We start from the raw sequence: 17,739 nt of genomic DNA, 5'->3' as shown, positions 1-17,739 counted from the left end.
ATGTTTGCCAATTTACCTACCAACTTGTGTTGTTGGACTGTGGGAGAAAACCGGACCACCCGGAGGAAACCCATCCAGACACGGGGAGAACACACCAAACTCACAGAGAGTCACCTGGAGTGGGGCTCAAACCCCCGGGAGATGTGTGACAGCAACACTGCCTGCTGCGGCACCATACCACCCTCTAGATTTTTTCATTATGGCAAAGTAGCATTATGCCAAGCAACGTAACGCATATGGAGTAAAATAAATAAATAAATAAATACTGATTTGTAAAACTAGGACATTTTTATAGCTAAGGAATGGTTCTAAGAATGAAAGTAAAAGTAATGTTGGAGTTAATGTTAATGTTGTAACTGGAAGTTAAAGGACCTCGGAGCGAAAGTAAAGGTTCTTTGGAGATTTTGAAACTCAGAAAAGGTATCATGGTCATGTTCCAGGATGAGTATGTGTGAATTAACCTAGCAGTATGAATATTGTTATGATCCAGGGTGAAGAACATAGGGAATGAGCATAGCTGTGTGAATGTAATGGGTGATATATTAATAAATGAAATTGTCCTGTGTTGACTCACAACTGAAACATTTGTTTCTGGAATTAAAATTAATTTGGGTGTCATCTCCAGTGCCCTCTGCTCATTCATTTTTTTATTTTATTTTACCTGCATGGCTAACTCTGCTCCTCTTTCATGTATGCATTCTTTCCTGCCAGCTCATTTACTGTAGGGTTCCACCAGTTTCAGCTGAATTCCACAGGGTTCTGCTGGTTAGTGCTGGGTTCTGCAGTATTCCCCTGGATTGCTGAGGTTTCTGCAGAGTTCCTCACAGTTCTGCAGTATTTCACAGGATGCCTCACAGTTCTCTTGGATACTGATGAATTCTAATATATTCCACAGAGTTTGCCAGTATTCCAGAAGGATTCTGCATGTTTCTGCTGTATTCATGAGTTTCTTCATCGGGCTCTTTTGTGTGACAGTGTCCTTTAGAGCTACAGCTCATGACAATCACTATCAGTTGTAGTCCTTTCTGTTAAATACGCAGTAAACCCAGTAAACAGAGTAACACAAACACAAAAACTACAGTGAAATAAGTGTACTTGTAAAAAATGGCAAAAACTAGGATGGAGAGGAAAGAGAACCAAGTGGAATTGGCTAAAAACCAGAGCTGAGGACACATGTTGAACTGTGGTTCATTATTTTTTAAAAGAACGGGTGCATTAAACCTCTTGTTCTGAGCAGGGCTGTTTACTCAGGGGGGAGAATGATGCTGTGTTGTCTCATTGTCATTACAGATATGAAGATGTACACACTGTAATAAAGTAATGTGAACAGGATTGTGCATTTGTTCATATATTTGTTTATTTTTTCTTGCCATTTCAAGTGATCCCTCAATCACTTAACAGCTGGATATGGAGGGTTTGACTCCAGGTTTTCTTCTGCAATAGTTTTGGCCTCTTCTAGCCTTGCTGCTGTTACCATGGAAACATGGCTAGAGTGCCAGGGTCTGTCATGGAGGGAAAGGGAATGAGAGAGAGATTGAGAGAGAGAGAGAGAGAGAGAGAGAGAGAGAGAGAGAGAGAGAGAGAGGGGAGAGAAAACAAGAGAGAGAGAGAGAGAGGGGAGAGGAAACAAGACAGAGAGAGAGAGAGAGAGAGAGGGGGGAGAGGAAACAAGACAGAGAGAGAGAGAGAGAGAGAGAGAGAGAGAGAGAGAGAGAGAAAGATTGTATTGGTGCATGGCCCCCTTTGAGTTACCACCTCACCCTCCAGCGAGGCACAAATTAAAACATATTTCATCTGCTGCTGAATCTAGACTCAGGGCTCCAGCTTTTACTGCCTCTCTCTCTTTTTTTTGTCCTCTACTTTTTATACTTCATCCTAAAGGAGTGAGGAAGTCTTGTTTCACACTTTGTTGAATGTTTGAAGCTCCAGATCCCCAAATTAATGTGCAAATGCACTCATAAAGTTTATTTATTTCATAATATGTCTGCTTCAGTTGTTTAAAAAGCTCATATTCTGTAGTGAACCTCAAGTAATTTTTGGGACAGTATTTTTATGTTTATTTTGATTTCAGACACATTTGTGTGTACAGAACTTTCCTCCATATTTACCTGGTGGTATGTGTTTTCCTGGCATGGGTAGACCTCTGATTCTGTTTCAGGCTAAAAGCAAACTTTTTGCTGGCTGGGTTTAATCCAGCTGCTTGTGTAGCCAGTGTCATGGCCCAGTTAACTGTGACCTGAAAGCTGACTCAAACAACTCTAGTCCAATCACAGCCAACCAATCAGAGCGAAAATATTTTATTTATTTATTTATTTTTTTTGGGGGGGGGGGGGGGGGGTGTCTGGTCTGATTTGGTCCAATCCAGTATGGATACGCTGGAAAACTGCAGAGGGTAAGAGGTCCTTTAACAGCAGAGACATGGACTGCAAGGTTGTATTCAGACCTGTCAGCTTGGTTTGTTCATCAGAGTAAGTGCGAATGAACAAGTGGATCTAGGTGGGTCTTGGTTAATTTCTAAACAAACTCTGTTATGGGTCATTTTAAGTATGAATACAAAGGCATCTAAACAAACCAAACACAACAAGCAATGTCCTAGGAACACAGACATCCTCTTCTCTCTGTAGAACAAAAGAAATCTGAAGAAGAGAAACAAACTACAGGCTGTATACAGTCTGAACACATTCTAGTGAGCCTGTTCTTTCTTAAACAGTAAATTAATTTTAAATTATGTTATCTGAGTTATTATATTCACAGTAATGCTTGATGGTGCATACTATTGGTACTAGTAATTGTTCAACAGCAAAAACATTTTAGACTGTATGTGGTCTGTAGAGTTAGTAATTTAGTAATAAAATTGCTAGTCATACTCGATATTCAAGAGTCAGGAAGTGAGCTCCTCCACTTTCTCCACTGAACATCTTTGTGCATGATATGCTAAAGTTTATTAGTAATAATGTAATACTGAAAAGATTTAAATTGCCTTTTAGCAAGCTTAAGTTATTGTATTGTTATGAAACAGCTGGCTAAACGCTAAAATTAGCCATCAGCATTATTTATAAATGACTTATAATGATCTCCGCATCAACAAACCAAGATTGTGTATAAAGGCCAGGTCTAGGTTACTTATAAACATGTCATCTCAGGCTTTTAAACAACATAATAATGTACAGCCAGTACAGCATATCTCATTATATCATTATATATAAATAAATATAAATCACAAGTTCAGTATATTCATTCATTATCTGTAACCACTTTTCCATGTGGGAGGAAACCCACATGGACACAGTGAGAACACACCAAACTCTTCACAGACAGTCACCCGGAGCAGGACTCAAACTCACAACCTCCAGGTCCCTGGAGCTGTGTGACTGCAACACTACCTGCTGCACAACCATGCTGCCCAAGTTCAGTACAAACCAGTGTAATAATGTCATGTATTATAATCCATCACCATAAAGCTATGTACATTAGCCTTATTTTAGTGGCAGTGGGTCTTCTTCCCAAGATCCTATAAAACTCCAGGGACCTGAATCTATAGCCATGCATAAATATATGAATACATAGTGAGGTTTAACCTACAATGTCAAATTTGGGTGATGCTTTTTTGAGTCTAGACACCCCTATGTCTATTTGTCTCTTTCTGGCATGGAAGCAATTCTTGGCAGAGGAAGAGAAGAGAGCTGCTCACAAAAGGGAAGCAATTAATTTGCAGAGTGTGCCATGGACCACAGGAGAGTTAGTTCCACTCTCCACCTGCTGCTCCTCAGCCTGTACCCACTGTCTGTAGCCGGCAGGGACCCAGCGGTCCACAGGGCTCTCTGCGTCCAGGAAGAGGGAAAACTGGCCTAAACTGCACCGTCCTTTCTCAGAGCAGCTCCCTGGGCCTTGGCATATCTCACTTGACTGCAGCTGTCCATATTTAACATAAAGCCGATAAGCATGATACCTAATATTGACGATCCTGTCAATTCGGCATCATGTATGTATTGTATGTGTCGCCCACATACACACTCAAGCTCCAGTTCTAATGTGCATATTTCACACATTCAGGATGCCCTGAAATCAAGGTTTTACACTACTTGACTCTACTTGACTTTCCATGACCACGGCTTACCCTAAAATGTAGCCAATGAAGTCACAAAACACCATCTCTAACATGAACAAACATGGAAACCACAAAAACAGTGGCAGTAAGGTTACATTTTATTTATTCAACATGTATTTGCATATTATTTTAGGGACTGAATAGCCTCACATGAGTTCAGACAGATCTGCAGTCCCAGCTCTCCCTGGATTATTATAACTTTAAAAGTCTACCAAATTATTTTATGAGCTGCTGTTATGAGTCGGATAAAAGCAGATGGGGCGGCACGGTGGCACAGCAGGTAGTGTCGCAGTCACACAGCTCCAGGGGCCTGGAGGTTGTGGGTTCGATTCCCGCTTCGGGTGACTGTCTGTGAGGAGTTGGTGTGTTGTCCGCGTGGGTTTCCTCCGGGTGCTCCGGTTTCCTCCCACAGTCCAAAAACACACATTGTAGGTGTGAGTGTGTGAGTGAATGTGTGTGTGTGTGTGTCTGTGTTGCCCTGTGAAGGACTGGTGCCCCCTCCAGGGTGTATTCCCCGCCTTGTGCCCAATGATTCCAGGTAGGCTCTGGACCCACCACGACCCTGAATTGGATAAGTGGTTACAGATAATGAATAAATGAATAAAAGCAGATGTGATCAGTTGTGTAGTTTGGAGATTTGACAAAAGTCTAGTTTTTGTTGGATGTCTGCATTTCCTTGTGGTTGACAAGTCTGTCTGGGGATTCAGCACTCCACAAGGTTAACAAGTCACAGTTTAAACCCCACTTGTTTTGTTTGGAACTCTGAGTGAGTAGGTACTAAAAAAGTACCTGGTTTCCAGTTCCAGGTGCCAAATGTGCCTATAGGAAAAAAAAAAAAAAAAGCAGAGTAGCCAAGCAGAGTAGGTACCATGAAGTGGAAAACTTCAACTTCTGTTATGAGATTGGACAAGCTTAACTCACTCACACATTCCTGTTTAGCAGACTGAAGAATCTCTGCAAAAGTTAATCTATCTTTCTGTGCATCACTTCTGAAAAAGAAGAAACCCACACCCAAAGGAGAACCCAAATGCATACGTCTGTAGTATTAAATTTACCTGTGAATGAAGTAAAAGATACAAGACATGAACAAAGCCATAGAACAGTTTATTTCACTATACCTACAGTATATATTCAAAAGTTTGCAGACACCCCTTGTAATGACTTTATATAGTTACTTTAAGCTGCAAGGTGTAGATGCTGACAGTCAGCTGTATTATCTGTATAAACATGCCTAAAATTAAAGGTGATGTTCTGGAGCAGCTTCACATGAGCCTAAATTTATCATGCTCAGTTTAAACTGTACACCAGTGACTCTGTGTTCTCAGAAATGTCCCAGACTTGTGGTCCTGTTGTGTACAGGTATAGTAAGTTATTGATTTAACATAATAAATCACTTTCATACATAAAATTAACAATTACAAGCGTGTGCTTCATGGCATTGATAATAATATGTAAGCTAAAGACAAGGTGAACCACTTCAAAAAGTTTTTACTTCTAGATCTATCCTACAAGTTCCTACAACTCCAAAACACTGGTTGGATTATACTGCTAAGTACTTTGGGCTCTGAACCGAGAGTAAAAACCTCTGGACCTCTTCCTCCATGCATAAACCCCGGAGAGTGATGATGAAATCTGATTGGCTGCTGAAATATCCACGGGAGGGACCTAATTGAGTGATTTATTACCTTACATTTTCGGTTACAGTTATTGTTTAACACATGAGCGATGGGGCTCCATACGAACCTGAGCACGCACTCTCTCTCTCTCTCTCTCTCTCTCTCTCTCTCTCTCTCTCTCTCTCACACACACACACACACACTGTGTGTGTGAGAGTTCTTTTCCCTCTCTACGGTGCAATCCAATAGTGATAACCAGTAACCCACGGCCATCCATCACTACAGAGAGAGAGAGGAGGAGTTTCACTGAGAAGAAGTTTCTTTCGAAGGAGGTGGGGCGTTTGAACGAAGGAGGCATGTTAGTTTCTGTAAATAAGGTGTGTTTCTCTAAGAACGGGTGGAGTTTCTGAAAGAGGTGCATCATTTTTCATAAAGCGAAAACCAACATGCAGGGACTGACAAATATATACAGATTTAATCAAAGCTTATATTTTATATAACACCTGACCATTTTCATTTAAACTTCTTCCTAAACCTTTGTACATTTGCTGTACCCACATTTTCACTAGATGCCCACAATATCCTGTAAATATACTGTATTTACAGTAAGTAAATATACAGATTTCCATCAGATGGCACTGTTGCTTTTGTGTTACACTCTCTCAGTGAGTATAATGTGTGAAACATTAGAATAAACAGAGGAAGGATGGGTTTATAGATGTGTGTGTATATCTATGTGTGTGTATGTGTGTTTTAAGTTTTTTTGTTTTTCTGCTCTCCCAACTAAGCCCTGGGCTTTTGTTCGGCTTTAACATTTTGCCTTGAATTCTTCAAGGTTGTCGCTTTCTCTCAAGTCAAAATTGCTCTTCTGGCTGTGTTTGACACACACACACACACACACACACACACACACACACACACAAACACACACTCACACATCTCAACTGCTGTGGGCTTTAGATTGTAGCTGTTATGTTTCTCTTTTTCAGCATTTTTGTGTGGTCTATGCTATAAGCTGCAGTAGAAAATAACACATTACTGCAAAAATACATGTAATCATATTACAGTTTCTGATTTTAAAAACTCATCATTTGGTTACTCGTATAAAAACGTCTCTCTCCAAAAAGTCATATTAATTTCACAGTACAGAAATTTCCTGTATACAGGCTGCCCATGATGATCATTTTTGTGTAACTTAAGCCTGTGCTACCTGCAACAGCTAACTGCAGGATTCCTATAATGAAGTAAACAATGTAAACAATAAAGATAATTATACTAAGTGGCACTGCAGATTGTGTTGCTGCATCATAGCGTCGGGATCTCGGGTCCTGGGCTCAATCTCTCCCTCGAGTGACTGACTGACTGAAAAGTTTGGTGTGTCCTCCGGGTGTTGGCATGTCCTTTAATAACCTGCACACTGTCCAGGTTGTCTTTCCTAACAATGATTCTGGTTTGGAACCTGCTATGACCCTGCTCAGGATGAAACAGTTACAGAATATAAATGAATGAATGAATGAATGAATGAATGAATAATTTTACTAACTAGAAATAGTTCCCCCACTAATGTTTGTTCCTGTCATGTGTCCATTGATTCTGGGCAGGATCTGGACCCACCATAATCAGCATGATGTGGTAACAAAAGATTAATAAATTAGTTGGGGGTCAAGAGATTCAATTATCATGATTAATTACATCTGTGTTGTTAATGACAATTTTAATCATATCCTCATATTTGAGCCTAAAGTATAGATTTTCCTGTCTAAAAAAAGCATTTAGCTGTCAACATAAAGCAGACTAATTGAGCGTCACCAGGGAGGGCGTACTTATTACTGTCATAATGAAGAAGCATTATTTGCAACTTTCATTGTCTCATGTTTGTTATAGCATCTCCAAAACATGGACCACTCCCTTGTAAAACAGAGACTGGCCTTTAAAGATCAGAAGCTCTGTGTCTTTTGAGGTGGAACAATATGTTTGACAAACATTATTTGTTCGTGGCTGAAGTTTAACGTGTCTGTAAGTTTTTATTCACTGTTTAAATTACCACAGAAACTTGTGTGTAACTCGAGATATTTAGCTTTGTAGGTCTTTTTGTCTGTTTACATTCATCCCAGATTTAGAGTGAGATCCTACCTAAATAATCAGAAACAGAGTAAAGCAATACCTTCATATTTTTCATGATTTCTTCAACGTTTGGAGGGCTCTTTGCCATTTCTCTGCTATGAGCAGAGAGAGAGAGAGGAAGCCTAGCATATCTGACTGAGCTACTTTTTTTTTTTCTTATTTTTATTCATTTCCTGACAGTATTCTGTAAACATATTGACCAGTTTCTAGCATACAAACAGACTGGAGCGCAAGCAGAAGGAAAGGCAACATTCCCTATTGTGAATGTTTAAGGAACACCATTTATTTTTTTTCTTTAGGTTTATGTTTGAGGATGTGTGTTTGTGTGTGTGTGTCTGTGTGCTATTTATCAGGGCCCAAGAAAACATAGCAAAACAAACTGCTTTGGTATGGTGAGAAAAAAATCACTACAAATGAGATGAATGTGCTTTGATTTCTTTCATACAAAATTTGACTTTTGGGACTTTAGAACTTAGCCTGGTCACTTTCAGTGGCCTATTTAATCACTCCCTTCACCCGGAGTCAGAATCCAGATAACTTTTTGGTGCCTTAAAGTCTGTGTAGAAACCCATGTGAAGGTTTGATTGTATGAGTGCAACTGGATGGTAATAATTGCAAAAGCATGATTCAAACATCTTGGATTCATTCAACAGGATCCATTCTGCTGGTTCTTTGTCTTGTCAGATGCCATACATTATATGTGATGTCACCACTTCAGGGAGATTGTAGTCTAAAAGGACCTCTGAGAATGTCCAATCAGAATTAGAACATGAGATTTTCCTCCCTAACGCCTTGAAGACCTGATTGGTCCTGAGTCCCAGGTTAAATCGTTGGTGCTGAAGCATTTTAGTGAGAGTTTTTGTTCAAAGAGCAAAGAGAGTTTCTTGTTTCAAAGGAAAAGGACAGAATAGCAGTTTGAAGCAATGGCGACTTAAAGAGTTTAAAGCAATGCTGTGCTGTGAAGAACAGAACAGAGAAGATAGAGAGAGAGTAGAAATGGAAACTAAAGGTACACGAAAACTGCAGAAATGATGTGAGAGATATGAATTAGTAGATTCACACCAAGGTGAATCTACTTCAAAGAAGTTTAGAGCCGTTGCCTCAAGGCAATATAAATTCTAGCTGAAATTTTATTTTTATATTAGCAAATAAGGAAGCTGGGTGGCACGATGGTGCAGCAGGTTGTTTAACAGTCACACAGCTCAGGGGTCTGGGGTTGTGGGTTCAAGTCCCATTCCGGGTGACTGTCTGTGAGGAGTTCAGTGTGTTTTTCCCGTGTCCACATGGGATTTTTTGCCGGGTGCTCCGGTTTCCTCCCATAGGTCCTCCCACTGGTAGGTGGACTGGCAACTCAAAAGTGTCCATAGGTGTGAGCGTGTGAGTGAATGTGTGGGTGTGTGTCGCACTGGGAAGGACTGGCGCCACCTCCAGGGTGTGTTCCCGCCTTGCGCCCAATGATTCCGGGGAGGCTCCGAACCCACCGGCACCCTGAACTGGATAACCGGTTACAGACAATGAATGAAAATAGGAAGCTCTAGTTTAATCCAGTGACACTTGACGCCATGCCCTGGGCATGAAAGAAACCTCAGACCTCTGAACCTTGAAAGCTGTGGAACAAGAGCTTCAAGCCCAGTCTGCAGCCAAGGACAGATGTGCATGCACGTGGCTCATCCCAAGGAATCAGATCCTGCGATAGAGAACGCCAACTCCCTCTGAATGGTCGTCTGCTGAGGCTGTGTCTCTAAGTGAAGCCCAGGGGAAGAAGAAGACGTGGGGCTTTCTGGCCATCCGCCTTTGAAGTCCTATGCTCGCATCGTCTCCACTCATCTCCAGGGAATGTAGGGTCACTGGTTCATTTCATAACTCAGAGGTTGGTGTTGAGTGTGTTTCTGGGATGAACTACAGTCCCCTTTTAGAACTTAGGGTAGTTATCATAGAGAACTTCTCTCATGTATTAATCTCCCTCCTCCCTCATGTATCGCTGTAGTCCATTTCATTATATGAATGTACAGGGTGGGCCATTTATGGATACACCTTAATAAAATGGGAATGGTTGGTGATATTAACTTCCTGTTTGTGGCACATTAGTATATGGGAGGGGGGAAACTTTTCAAGATGGGTGGTGACCATTGTGGCCATTTTGAAGTCGGCCATTTTGGATCCAACTTTAGTTTTTTCAATGGGAAGAGGGTCATGTGACACATCAAACTTATTGGGAATTTCACAAGAAAAACAATGATGTGCTTGGTTTTAACTTTATTCTTTTTCATTAGTTATTTACAAGTTTCTGACCACTTATAAAATGTGTTCAAAGTGCTGCCCATTGTGTTGGATTGTCAATGCAACCCTCTTCTCCCACTCTTCACACACTGATAGCAGCACCGCAGGAGAAATGCTGGCACAGGCTTCCAGTATCCGTAGTTTCAGGTGCTGCACATCTTGATGGTATGGTGTGGTATATGGGGTACAAAGATAGTGGGGCCATTCTTCATCAATGGAAACCTCAAGGCGACTGGATATGCGAAATTGCTACATGACGATGTCTTTTCCTTTTTTATGCACTGAAGCTGGCACATTTCCTAAGTTTTTCCAGCAAGATGGTGCACCACCACATTATGGGTGTCAGGTCCAAGCATTCCTAGATTAAGATGTTTCCTGGAAAGTGGATTGGTCATCATTGGTCACCACCCATCTTGAAAATTTTCCCCCCTCCCATATACTAATGTGCCACAAACAGGAAGTTAATATCACCAACCATTCCTATTTTATTAAGGTGTATTCATATAAATGGCCCACCCTGTACAATCAATATTCAATATTTGTTTTTACATTTAAGTAGTGTTGATAAAACCAATCCTTGGTTATTTATTTTTGTGTACGTTTCTTGTACGGAATTCTCACTTTTTGGTCAGATTTGATTTAGGAGCCAAGAACCCTTCAGCGGATCAATAAGCATAGTAGTTAATTAATAATAATTAATTATAACTAATCCCGCTATATGTACTATCACCCAACATGATGGCCTCCTTGTTCCAAGATGAAATGGACAGGTAAAGATGCTACATATCATTTGAATGGCACCCAAATGTGGGTTATGGCACTAATGTTACCATATAATGTTACTTCTCATAGCTACCTGTGCCCACCCACCATGCATAAATAAGAGCAAGTTCAAAACTTAGTGGTCGTGTTCCTTACAAACCAAATTAAATAAAAGAGCATGAACCTGTGGTCTTCATTGTGATACAGCACATACACACAAATTAAACAAAAGATGCGTACGTTATTAAAGAACTGTATTACTTAAGGCACTGCATGGAAATAATATTTCTCTGCTAGAAATGATTTTCTAATTATCCATCAGTTTTATAATGAATCAGTCTTAATGTTTTGTGAAGGAAGATTTAAACCAAATAAAGGCTTTTAAAACAGTGATACCTTGATATAATTGATATGGAAATAGGACTTAGATTGCAGCTTCAGCTTTAATTAAAGATCAGAATAATGACCTTGTGAATCAAAGTGAGTTGATGAAGTTGTATTTGTGAATTGTTTTGTATCAGACAGCTGTGTGCTTTAATTTATTGAAGTTAATTATAGAGAGAATTTGAGCTGTGACTGAAGTTTTATTCCCACAGGAATATCTCTCTCCCTCTCTCTCTCTCTCTCTCTCTCTCTCTCTCTCTCTCTCTCTCTCTCTCTCACACACACACACACACACATACACACATACACACATTATGTTATTATTATGATTGTTATTATTATTCTTATATTATATCCACCCTAAATATGAATACGTTCTGTGATGATACCAGCTTGTGGAAAAACAGGGGGAAAAAACACAGAAAATATTGTCCCTACAATTTGAATGAAACTTGGTACACACAAAGTTTGTTTTCACATGCTGTGGGTACATTATGCTGACATACACTCATTTTGTGGAGACTTACCTTAACTTTAACCACAAGTGATATTACAACACCTCTAACACTAACTAATCAGCCTAACCTTATCCTACCTCTAAAACCTAAAACTGATGCACACAGACATACAGGCGAGTTTGTATCAGTGCACTTTGGAGATATTACAATGACTTAGATTCATTGTATAGAGACTTACCCTGAAATAACCATTAGTACTATTAGCCTTACACTTAAACTTTTTTACGCTAATCCTAACCCTTAAACAGTTTGAGTGTGTAAACAGTGAAACCTGAAAACTGGTACACACTGATTTTACTTCAATGGATAGAACTTTGCTTCCTGTTGCATTTACAAAAACCTGTTTGCCAGCCCAGACCTTTCTATACAACTCTAGGTGCACTTTGTTGTTTTATGAACGACTGTATGGCTGTTTCTCAATACAGAGAAGAATTGACTTGGGTTTTCTAAAAGAATGTTCTTCAGAAGTCATCTTGCAAGAGCTAATTTGTGAATCCACAGTGAAATATGGGATTTTCAGGTTGTTTATTTTGGCTAGTCATGAAAAGCTGCATCCTTATTATTTTGCAAGGAATGAGAATCTGAATACTTTAACAAGAACAAATGTTGAGAAACAACCTATATGTTTACCCAATGAACAAATAAAAAGTGTGTCAGGTGATGATTTAATGAAGTGCAGTGGTTTTAAATGTTGTTCAGCCCAGTTGCTGAGGAGCTGTCTGTGGTCCTGAACATCTAGTGTGGAACTTTATGAGCTAGCTATGGTCCTGGCTTCTACAATAGCTACACTTCAAGCTCTAGTGGCTGTAAGTACACCTTATTATGAATATACTGAGTTCAGCTACTTTTTAATGCACACATTATGGACAGTGTGTATAATCTTGCTAGAAAAACATGAACTGAATTTGGATGCTCTGGAGCAGCTGCACCTAAGGTCGCTATGATTAATGCAGACAGTCCACCAGAGGGGTATAAATTTCCCTGGTATTGGGCCGAGGAGCAGTGGCACAATGTTCTCTGGAGTGATGGAGCTCCATCTAGTACCTTTGGGATGAGTTGGATTCTTATTTGTGATCCAGAACTAGTCCAATCCATAATGAACCTCATAAATGTTTATGTGGCTGAATACTACTAAATCCTCACAGCAATGCTGTAACATTGTAAGTCTCTCATATATAACTTTCTCTTTACCATATCAGTCCTATCAATCAAACTCAGGAATCTTGGCTTAAGAAAGCCTTAAAAAAGAAAATTAGTAACCCTAGGTTTATTAATAAATCCTACTTCACAAATCAGATTATTCAAACATATTCTCCAATTACAGGCATCTCTCTATGCATTTTTGTCTCTTTTGAAAAAAAAAAGAGTCTATAACCAACTCATGGCTCACAAAATATAAAACAAACAAACAAAACAACAAGGGCGCAGCAGGTAGTGTCGCAGTCACACAGCTCCAGAGGCCTGGAGGTTGTGGGTTCAATTCCCGTTCCGGGTGACTGTCTGTGAGGAGTTGGTGTGTTCTTCCAGTGTCTGCGTGGGTTTCCCCTGGGTGTTCCGGTTTCCTCCCACCGTCCACGTTGGTAGGTGGATTGGTGACTCAAAATTTTCCGTAGGTGTGAGTGTGTGAGTGAATGTGTGTGTGTCTGTGTTGGCCTGTGAAGGACTGGCACCCCCTCCAGGGTGTATTCCTGCCTTGCGCCCAATGATTCCAGGTAGGCTCTGGACCCACCGCAACCCTGAACTGGATAAGCGCTTACAGATATTGAATGAATGAATGAATGAACAAAACAACACAAAACTATCTGTTGTACCAAAATCAATATGGATTCAGAGAGATATGGTATATCTATGATCAAGTTGAAAAAAAATTCAAAGGCACTTTATAAAATCCACAGAAACCTTCATAGATTTATCCAAAGCATTTCATGCAGTTAACCATAATGTATTTTACAGTAACATCATCAATATGGCATCCATAACACACATTTAGACTGGTTCAGATGTTATTTATTAAACAGAAAGTAGTGTGTCACATGGTTAAATTGAAACTTTAATCTAAAGACTATTAGATGTGGAGTTCCTCAAAGGTCAATATTGAGATCCTTACTTAGGGCTGGGCAAATACTAAAAAATTAATCAAAATCGACATTTGACATGATCTTCTCTATATCGATTATATAAATGTGTAAAACAGACCCATCACAAACCTGAATCAATGACAATGAATGAATGAATGAATGAATGAATGTTATGTCCCCAATGTGTGTTCATGTACTGTCTCTTTTAAACCACACTACTACACTGTAGTGATGTGATTCTATGCCTATCTGCCATACGTAAGCAACATGGAGGAGAACCTAAACACTGAGGATGACCGAGTGACTCAAGCAGTTCATACCAAAGAAAATCACGTTTGTTGTTTGGACAAAAAAACAAAAAAACTGTTTCAACTCATAACTGTTTCGATGACCAACGCACAATCACACACCAGATATGAACAATGCTCAAAAAACAAGAAAGGAACATTAAAAAAGCAACATTGAACTATGAGGGTAAAACAATAGAAAAAACAAGATAATATTTCATTAATTATAATCGTGATAAAATGTACAATTAATCATGATATTGATTTGTGCTCATATCGCCCAGCACTACCCTTACTGGTTTGGTTCTATGAGAATGAACTCGTTTTTTTTTTATTTGTTGATGAAACCAACATTTTACTCTCTGATAAAGAAAGCTACAAAGTAATTTCAACTATTAAAACTAAATTAGTTCTTAAGTTTCTTTACTCATTTAAACGTATCAGCAAAAATTGTTCTTTAAGGAACCAAAAGTGGTTCTTCTATGGCCGCACTCAAAGAACCCTTTGTAGCACCTTTATTTTTAAGAGTGTATGTCTGAAATCAGCTTCCAAAAACCTACATCCTGCCTTCTACAGAACCTCATTAAACAAATTCAGTCTCACACAACTTTGTGAACACAGAACTTTGTTTCTGGAACTGTCTGCCACTCAACCTGAGAACTTGTAACAGTTTGAACTCCTTGAGAATTAGCTCCGCTTCCTGTCACAACCATCTGTTTTTAAATTCTGTTTTAATCAACACTACCACAGCAACCTAACTTTTTTTATTTCCCATTTTTCCTTATTCCGGTTCAGTTCCTTTATTGTCCCCAAGGGGAAATTTGTTTGGCAGCCAGGTGCACTAAACATTTAATACAAAATAAAAACACACAACATCCCCAGACAACACAACACCACATAACAATTAAAAAGTATGCATCTGTAAAACAAATGTTTATTGTTATTCCCTATAGCCTTAGGTATAACATAGTTTTTCCATCTATTGCATTTTTATTCCTTCTCTTTATCTAAACCCTAGAATACTATGGAATACAATGTTAGAATTTGCTTTTTTTTTTTGTCTCCTGAGCTCCCATACCAGCTGCTGAGTGTAATTCACGTTTAAAGTACTGTCGTGAAATCGAGTCTCACACACACATCCCTCCTCTCTCTTATTCACTCACATTCACACCATGGGCTCTCAGGGCTTCTGCTAACAAACTCTCTCCCTCACACGCACACACACACACACACACACACACACACACACGCACACACACAAACACACAGAGCTTCTGAGCAGAGGGTTATTCAAATTGGTCACAAACCGCTCTCACTGCCTCAGGAATAGAATAGAATAATTTTGAATGCATGCTAAAGCCCATATATTGCTCATAATATACACTGAACTGTATTACAACCATAAAGTGTAACTTTGATGGTACTGTAGCCATTTCAACCACACGGAAACTGACAGAGAAGCACTTATCAGAATCAATGTCCAACACTTAAAGGTGTACTAATCCAGCTAAATTTAGCAGCCACAAGCCCTGGCCTTGGATTTGAAAACTTTAGTCAACACAACTTATCACTAACACCGCAACACATGAGGAAATTACAATGCAAGTTACTTCTTCAAAAAGTGCCCTCATGTCTGTTTCAGCCCTGTCTACTGTGCAAAGTCACTCCAGTATTTACTTTTGTACAGCACTCTCTCTCTTTCTCCTCCTTGCTCCCTCTGCCATAATGCCATAAAAAATATAACTTCTTGTAGCGAAGTAAACACCCATGAAATGTGTGCCATAAAGTGTTATGCATTTCCTATGAGAGCCCTCTGCCCCATGATTCAGAGGTTTCTTAGTCTGGTTTCTTAGTCCAGTAAAACATCAGTGGACCCAGCGTAGCAGCCACAGAGACTCTATTCTCCCTATTACAGATCCCTATGGAACATTATAATTAATTATTTAAAAGCTGTAATTTTAAGGTAGAAACACTACATAGTGTTCCTTAAATTGGGAAAGTGTCTAGTGCATTTTTTCCCTCCTGTATTTTCCCTGTTAATTGTTGTTTGTTTTACTTGTTCTGTACTCCAATAATCACTATGCTTGTTTCTGCAGCAAATGAGGAACAAACTCCCTACTTATTCATGATTAACATTTTTTACTGAACTGTCACTTTAATTGTCTCTTGAGCGAGGACTGTAGTGTTCTCAGTCATTCATGCCTCCGCACAGTTTCTTCTGTTGTGACGTCACATGGGAGAGGCGTGGCCAGTAGAGTGACGTTGCAGTGACGCGCTGACGCCTGCAGGAGGCGATATAGCTCATTCAACACATTGATGGGTAAAGAGAATAAACAGATGAGTGGAGGAGTGCAGGAGAATCCCTGCTAAAGCAGCATACTCTCTCTCTCTCTCTCTCTCTCTCTCTACTTCTTTATCTCTTCTTCTTTTGCTCTTGCTTCCACAAATCACCTTCCCTTTCTCCGTCTCTTTCTTCCCTTCTTTCTCTCTGGTCTTTATCCCATCCCTCTTTAACACACACATTTGTTAATTTCTGTTTCCCTCTCTCTTTCTCTCTCTCACCTGTTTCTGCATGAATCTGCCTGCCCATCTCTCTCTCTCTCCATATTTATTGCCACTTTACTTCCTTTTTCTGTTTTCCTTATTTTCTCCCTTCCCCCCTCTATTAATCTAACTCTCTGTATCTTTTCCCGTCCTTATTTTGTTCTCTTTCCCCTGCACACAGTCTTATCATTCTCTCTTTCTCCACTCTCCAACATTTATCATTCCTTGTGTTTCTCTCCCTTCTCTAGACCCGCTCTCTCGTTCTCTCTCTGCTTCATACACACACCCCCTTTGCTCCTCTCTCTCCTATACACACACTACCCCTCCTCTCTCTCTCTCTCTCTCTCTCTCTCTCTCTCTCTCTCTGTCTCTGCTTCACTATAAGGGGAATCTCTCTGACCAAAGCAGCACGAGACTCTGGAGCTCCATCGCCACTGCAAGCAGGTCAGTGTGTGTGTGTGTGTGTGTGTGTGTGTATGTGCGTGCTGTGGTATGCATTATATCGTGGTGTATGTGTTCTATGCGTCATGATGCAGGTCACTGTTCACTGCACGTGCTCTCACAGAGAAAGAAAGAGAGATACGCCAAGAAAGAGAGAGAGAGGGTGGGAGGTTGGGTTCTGCTGCAGTGAGTGAGTGTGTGTGTGTGTGTGTGTGAGAGAGAGGTGTGTGTGTGTGTGTGTGAGGTGTAACAGGTAGGTGGAGTCTTGGTCTGTAATATGATGTGTAGTACGTGTGTGTGTGTGTTTGTGTGTGTGTGTGTGTGGGGGGCTGATGTTATAACCGTAGCGACAGGTTCCCTGGTCGTGTGGAGGCTCGGGGTGTGATGTCATCGTCCCGTCTGAGTCGAGCGCGTTTTGGGTCTGCAGGAGTCCCAGTGACTCACCCTCTCCCCCTTCTATCACTTAGTCACTCAGTCACTCACTTAAATCACTCACTCACTCATTCCATTACAGGGGAGCAAGGGAGAGAGAGAGAGAGAGAGAGAGAGAGAGAGAGAGAGAGAGAGAGAGAGAGAGAGAGAGAGAGAGATGCAGCA

The sequence above is a fragment of the Hoplias malabaricus genome, chromosome X2, assembly GCF_029633855.1.
Source record: "Hoplias malabaricus isolate fHopMal1 chromosome X2, fHopMal1.hap1, whole genome shotgun sequence".
In the NCBI taxonomy this organism is placed as follows: Eukaryota; Metazoa; Chordata; class Actinopteri; order Characiformes; family Erythrinidae; genus Hoplias; species Hoplias malabaricus.
The sequence above is the reverse complement of the archived record's forward strand: the minus strand, read 5'-3'. Positions refer to the sequence as shown.